Raw genomic sequence first — 6,687 nt, 5'->3', positions numbered from 1 at the left:
TGTTGCTGTTGTTGTTTTGTTGTTGCTGTTGTTGTTGCTGTTGTTGTTGCTGTTGTTGTTGTTGTTGTTGTTGTTGCTGTTGTTGTTTTGTTGTTGCTGCTGTTGTTGTTGCTGTTGTTTTGTTGTTGCTGTTGTTGTTGCTGTTGTTGTTGTTGTTGCTGTTGTTGTTTTGTTGTTGCTGCTGTTGTTGTTGCTGTTGTTTTGTTGTTGCTGTTGTTGTTGCTGTTGTTGTTGCTGTTGTTGTTGTTGTTGTTGTTGTTGTTGCTGTTGTTGTTTTGTTGTTGCTGCTGTTGTTGTTGCTGTTGTTTTGTTGTTGTTGCTGTTGTTGTTGTTGTTGTTGTTGTTGTTGTTGCTGTTGTTGTTTTGTTGTTGCTGTTGTTGTTGCTGTTGTTGTTGCTGTTGTTGTTGCTGTTGTTGTTGTTGTTGTTGTTGTTGTTGTTGTTGTTGTTGTTGTTGCTGTTGTTTTGTTGTTGCTGTTGTTGTTGCTGTTGTTGTTGCTGTTGTTGTTGCTGTTGTTGTTGCTGTTGTTGTTGTTGTTGTTGTTGTTGTTGTTGCTGTTGTTGTTGCTGTTGTTGTTGCTGTTGTTGTTGTTGTTGTTGTTGTTGTTGTTGCTGTTGTTGTTGCTGTTGTTGTTGCTGTTGTTGTTGTTGTTGTTGTTGTTGCTGTTGTTGTTGTTGTTGTTGTTGTTGTTGTTGCTGTTGTTGTTGTTGTTGTTGTTGTTGTTGTTGTTGTTGTTGCTGTTGTTGTTTTGTTGTTGCTGTTGTTGTTGTTGTTGCTGTTGTTGTTTTGTTGTTGCTGTTGTTGTTGCTGTTGTTGTTGCTGTTGTTGTTGCTGTTGTTGTTGTTGTTGTTGTTGTTGCTGTTGTTGTTTTGTTGTTGCTGTTGTTGTTGCTGTTGTTGTTTTGTTGTTGCTGCTGTTGTTGTTGCTGTTGTTTTGTTGTTGTTGTTGTTGTTGCTGTTGTTGTTGTTGTTGTTGCTGTTGTTGTTGCTGTTGTTGTTGCTGTTGTTGTTGTTGTTGTTGTTGTTGTTGCTGTTGTTGTTTTGTTGTTGCTGCTGTTGTTGTTGCTGTTGTTTTGTTGTTGCTGTTGTTGTTGCTGTTGTTGTTGTTGTTGCTGTTGTTGTTGTTGCTGTTGTTGTTTTGTTGTTGCTGCTGTTGTTGTTGCTGTTGTTTTGTTGTTGCTGTTGTTGTTGCTGTTGTTGTTGCTGTTGTTGTTGTTGTTGTTGTTGTTGTTTTGTCTGTGCCGTAAGAGTCTCAGTCTGTCCAGATTCACTTTCGTGGAAGTGCCAGACAAATAGGAGGTTAAATAAGAAGGAAGCGTCAGAGCTTCACACTCAGCTAAGAGGCTTGGACTTACAGACCCAGTGAACCGAGACTCTCCCAGAACCTTCTAGTAAATCTGCAGCCGCAGGATTACAGGCCTGACCCGGACGGACGGGAAGAGAGCGAGGAGAAAACCCGACGGGTCACAATTTAGCATTTCTTAGAACTGGCATTTTTACCAATTTTCTTGCTCATCAGACTTTATTGCCAAAAATTCTCTAATGGAGTGAAGAAAAGTCAACCAGGTACTGAAGACAGAAACTGACCAAACTGAGGTGTGGAAATAAAAAAAAGGAAAAAAAACAGCAAAGGACAAACCTGATAGAAATTTGTATGATGGTGTAATAGGGCCATTGTAGATCGAGGAAAAAAGAGGAGTAAGTTTCCACCAAAAAACTCGGAAATTTTCTAGAAAAATCTTTAAAATTTTTGAGTTTCAAAAGAAGAAAATTTTCGAATCTACAACCTCAGAAAATTTCCATGTTTTTTCTAGAAAATATGTGAAATGAATCTCAGATTTTTGTCTCAAAGGTTTGACTTTTCAAGCTCAGAAATGTATTTTTAAATTTACTCCTTTCTTGGCATAAATACTCCATCACACAGAACTAACTTACACAAAACCTCTCAGTAAAACAGGAACTTATTTTATGAGATTTTGAGATTTCTACATTTTGACAATCTCAAAAATTTGCTCGAAAAAAATCAAAACGTTTTTACTTTTGAAACTGACATTTTCAGTCCATCTGATAATAATCTCAAAATTTCAGATTTTTTTGGCATAAATTTATTCTTTGTTTTTGGATCTACAGTGGTCCTAATAAGCTGTGAGTTAATCTAAAATGAGTCCCAAAAAATGCTGAGGTGCAGAATGACCAAACTATAAATCCAGACCGCAAAACAAGTGTAACATATATAAGAATGACAAATTTAAATTATTGGAAAGAACTGCAAAAATACCTTAAAAGAGCCGCAAAGAAATGCAAAATTAAATTCAGAGATTCAGAACAAAGTCACACCAGCATGAGAATCCAAGGAACCACAGAGACCCAATTCACCAGCGAGAAAAACGACCAACATGTTTCTATTTCCCTAAGAAGTTTCCACCAGCAGGAGGTTCAGATTACCTCCTCTGACACCAACAGAGATCTAAAAACCAACAAGGCTCACAACAGTGGCCTCAAGCAACAGCAGAGAGGAAACGTTAAACTCAGTTTGGCAAAAAGGAAGTTTTAAGTACATAAATAAAAACAAGTAAATGTTGCTGAGATGTCAGAGCGATTCGGTTCAGGGATTCAAATAAAGCCTGAGTTTAGATAAGTTAAATCTGTGAATGAAGCAACATGTGAAGCAACATGCAGAGAAAAGATGAAGCATCTGGCAATTAGGAAGTGATTCCTCTTTTATTTTTTATTATGTAGTTGTACTGCAGAAACACAAAATCTTACCAAGTAATTTTGAAAGTAGTGTAAATATCTTAGTACATTGAACTAAGACAATACTGACTTATAAATCACTTTTCAACAAGAAATATGAGATTGTTTCAAGTAAATAATTCATTAAACCTGATGAAAAAGTTCTGGTGCCAATGGCAGATTGTTTCATATGTATAACAAGACATTTCAGAACGTTTCTAGAAAAAACTTGGAATTTCTGAGATTCAAAAGTAGAAAATGTTCTACTTCCAAAAGTCAAAAATGTCCAATCTTACAAGCTCAGAAAATTTCCTAGTTTTTTTCTAGAAAATTTTAGAGATTAATCTCAAAATTTCTGAGTTTTTTGGTCGCAAATCTTTGAATTTTGAAGCTCAGAAATTTTCATGTTTTTCAAGAAACTTTATTAAATTAATCTCTGTTCTATCTAAAAAGACACTAATACGCCGCCATACAAAACTAACTTACAACTTTTCATCAAGATTGAATAGTTTTAAGTCAAAAATAACTGAATATTTACTTTAAAAAGTAAAAGTTCAGCTGGCAGATTTATTTCAGTTGTAACAAGACATTTTCCCCATGATAAAGTGACATAATCTGCTAGTAAAACTGGCACTTTTTCATCAATTACTGACTTAAAACAATGTCCTGTGTCTTACTGGGAAGTTACTTTTAAGTTATTTTTTCCAAGCATACTAAGATATTTGCAGTAGAAACGAGACCAATATAATTTGTAAGGTTTTGTGTTATTGCAGTGGAAACATATTCATGATAAATGACGCAAAAAGAAACATGCACCTGTTTGCATAAATCAGCCAGTAAAGGTAATTGCAACATTTGTTTCCAGAAGCGTCTCCTCTGGCTTCAAAAGCAGCCATTGTTTTACGTAATATGATTTGTTTGCTGCAGCCTGAACTGGGTGTAAAGCAGCGATTCCAGGCAGCAAACGCGTGTTGTTCTGAGTCCAGTCTGCAGCCCGGCATTCCTGGGGGCCCGTTCGCTCACGGATAATTGCTGCTGCCTTGTGGGAGAGGAGGAAGTGCCAAAGAGAACAAACAAAAACAAATTAGGAGATGCAAATGGCCGCATGAGTGAACGCGCTCGATCTATGGTTTCAATAGGCTTGCGTAATAAAAGCTGGATGCAGGCCAAGCCTTGTTTGGGAAACAGGAGAAGGAGGCAGGAAAAATGATCCACTCATTACGCATTAAGTAGTATTCCTAAACGGGATTAAAACTGACGGTCCTGTTTTTATTTGTTTACTGTGAGTAAATAATCAGCAGAGTAAATAGGAACAGAAACCCAGAGAACCCATTCATGACGTCGTGTTCATAGTCTGAGGAAAACGTCTTTTTATCTGCTGCCTTGTTACTCAACACCCTGAAGACGATTTCAAACTGCACCAGTTTCCACTGCAGTCGGCTTTCATTGGTTCCTTCAGAAGATTCTTAGCTTGTAATTATTAGCAAGTTTTCACTCAACAAAAGTCAGATTGTAAAAAGTACAAAGCTTAAAGAGCTACAATTATCTGTGGTATGAGTTTTATTATAATTATACCATCAAATAACTAGACCTTCCAGATGTACAGGGTAAAAGATTTCAACTATTTCTCCAATTTTTTTCTTTCCAATTAAAACTTTATTGTGATCTTTTACAGCCATTAATTTTTCTTGGTCGTTGTGACGTCTTCTCCTACGTGGAGGTAAAAGGTAAATGTATTTCTAATTGGGCCTAAATTCACACCAAATGTTAGCAACAACCCAACTGATCCACATTTATGAAAGAATCACAGCAAATTAGTCCAAATGGAATAACAACAAAAATATGATCATTTTACCCAGTGCAGATTTGCAATCAAAATAATCTTTTAAATTCACCAACATGAATCTTTCTTGGAAAAAAACAAAAAACAAAACAAAAGAAAAACGTGGCATGAAAATAACTTTGGTCATTCATGTGCCCAGCGATGGTAACATGAATGTTATGGACCATGTGAAGGTGTAAAATAATGTCCATTAGTTCAGTAAAACCAGGTACAAAACGACACTTTCAAACTTACCTACAACTTAATTTCAACCGAAGCAAAAGGACTTTGGGGAATGAATGGAAACCAGAAATTAAAAATGTGCTGTTCTGGTAAATGTAGAGCTAAATTAGCCAACTCCGCAAGCCATGAGACCTGACAGAAAAGAACGGTTGCCTCAATCAGGTGGAGTTCATTTTACAGGGTTTTCAGCCAATGTTTAACCACTCTTTATGTAAAAATATCATGGTTCACCAAACATTTTCAGATTGCTTTTACAGAGGTTGTAATTCTTAACAACAGAACCTACATAGATGTATGAAAATACATATGTATATTTCTATCTATGTAGAGTAGATCTTCACTTATTAATGTTTTAGTATTTGTAGATTATCATATTTTTCTAAGGAGCACACATTAACTCCAAATTATTCATGACAATCTTGCCAATTTGCACTTTTTGTTGAGCATATCTAAAATATTCAAACAAATTCAGCTTGGAAAGCTAAAATTCAAACGCATAATGCTACTGACTGCTACTTTCAAAGCAGCCAATCCAGGAGCGGCAATTATTTTCCTTAGCAGTGATTGGCTGAACGTCGAAGAGCAGGAAGACTGTGGATGTTAGCTTCTGTGGTAGCGCCAAGGTTGTTTCCCAGTGTGTGTATCAATGCATGTTAACATATATTTGGAGTTTGAAATATTAAAATAGGCAGTTGTAAGCATTTTTAGAGAGAGTTTCATCTCTTCATCAGATGGATAAAACTTATTTTATTTTTTTATGTTTATCATGTTGACAATGGGGCAGGGACAAAAGTCTGAAAATACAAATACTTTTTAATTTGGAGGAGTCAAGGTGACAATTTTAAATGCAAAAACCCTGTTTCAACTGTCAAGCCCGGTGGTGGCATCATTATGATGTGGGATTCACATGGAACAAGCTGCTAAAAGCTCTCTTAGCAGTTTCATCTTTAGAAATGTAATCTTTTGAAGGAATGCATCTTGTTCTGCTTCCTAGCACACAGAAGTCTTTCTTTACATTAGGGAACATGATGTAATTTGTAAAATTTCACACAAAATGAGTGAGAACTGGATGTTTCTTGTCTTAGAATGGAGGTGTGTGGATGCAGTTTGTGGCTTGACAAAGGACACACTTGGCAAAGATCTTATGTGGAATAATCCCATGTGACCTGCTGCACTTTATAAGACAATACAATTTAAACAAACAACTGATTAGGTTCAAAGGATTGGTGGGCTAAAATATCAAGCAAAGGCAGGTGAATACCTGAAGTACTGGAACGTTTGTATGAAGATAGTTTCTTAAAAATGAAAACCTGAGCAGAGTCAGCCTCACCTGCGCTCGAAGCAAGCGTCCAGTCATCCTATTCCTGGGGCCGGGAGTAAAGCAGGTTCCAAACAGTCAAACAGCCATCAGTCATAGAGCAGGATGAAGGGGTTCGTGCAACGGCAATGACTTCTCAGGGGACCCGATGCCATTTCTCAGGTCCCTCACCTCCACGCACATCTCCTGAAGCACCAGGCCAAAAGAGCATTGATGTGGTTTTCAGTCCTGCTCGGGGTATTCAACTCCAACAGGTTTCCCTTTCCTTTAATCTCATTAAGACGGGTGGATTGTTAAAGCTCAAGTACATGAAAGACCTAAAAACGTCTGGAGGCAGGAAATCTGTGGTTGGAGAACAAATAAACCTCTTAAAACAGACAGGAATAGCACAGGGAGGAACACAGTGTGACTTCAGTAATCCGGACAGTCAGCGGGTCAATCCGGTTACTGCATTTTCGTCATCAATCCTTAAACAGATGACAGTAAAGGAAAAGATTTGTGGTATTTATAATAGTTCCAACACCTGCTGGTATAAGTTTTATATCAATAGGATGATATTTCAGGAGAATAGA

This window comes from Poecilia mexicana, unplaced genomic scaffold, assembly GCF_051168715.1.
Source record: "Poecilia mexicana isolate PSO_F unplaced genomic scaffold, ASM5116871v1 scaffold_3, whole genome shotgun sequence".
Lineage (NCBI taxonomy): Eukaryota > Metazoa > Chordata > Actinopteri > Cyprinodontiformes > Poeciliidae > Poecilia > Poecilia mexicana.
This window is presented reverse-complemented; position numbering follows the sequence as displayed.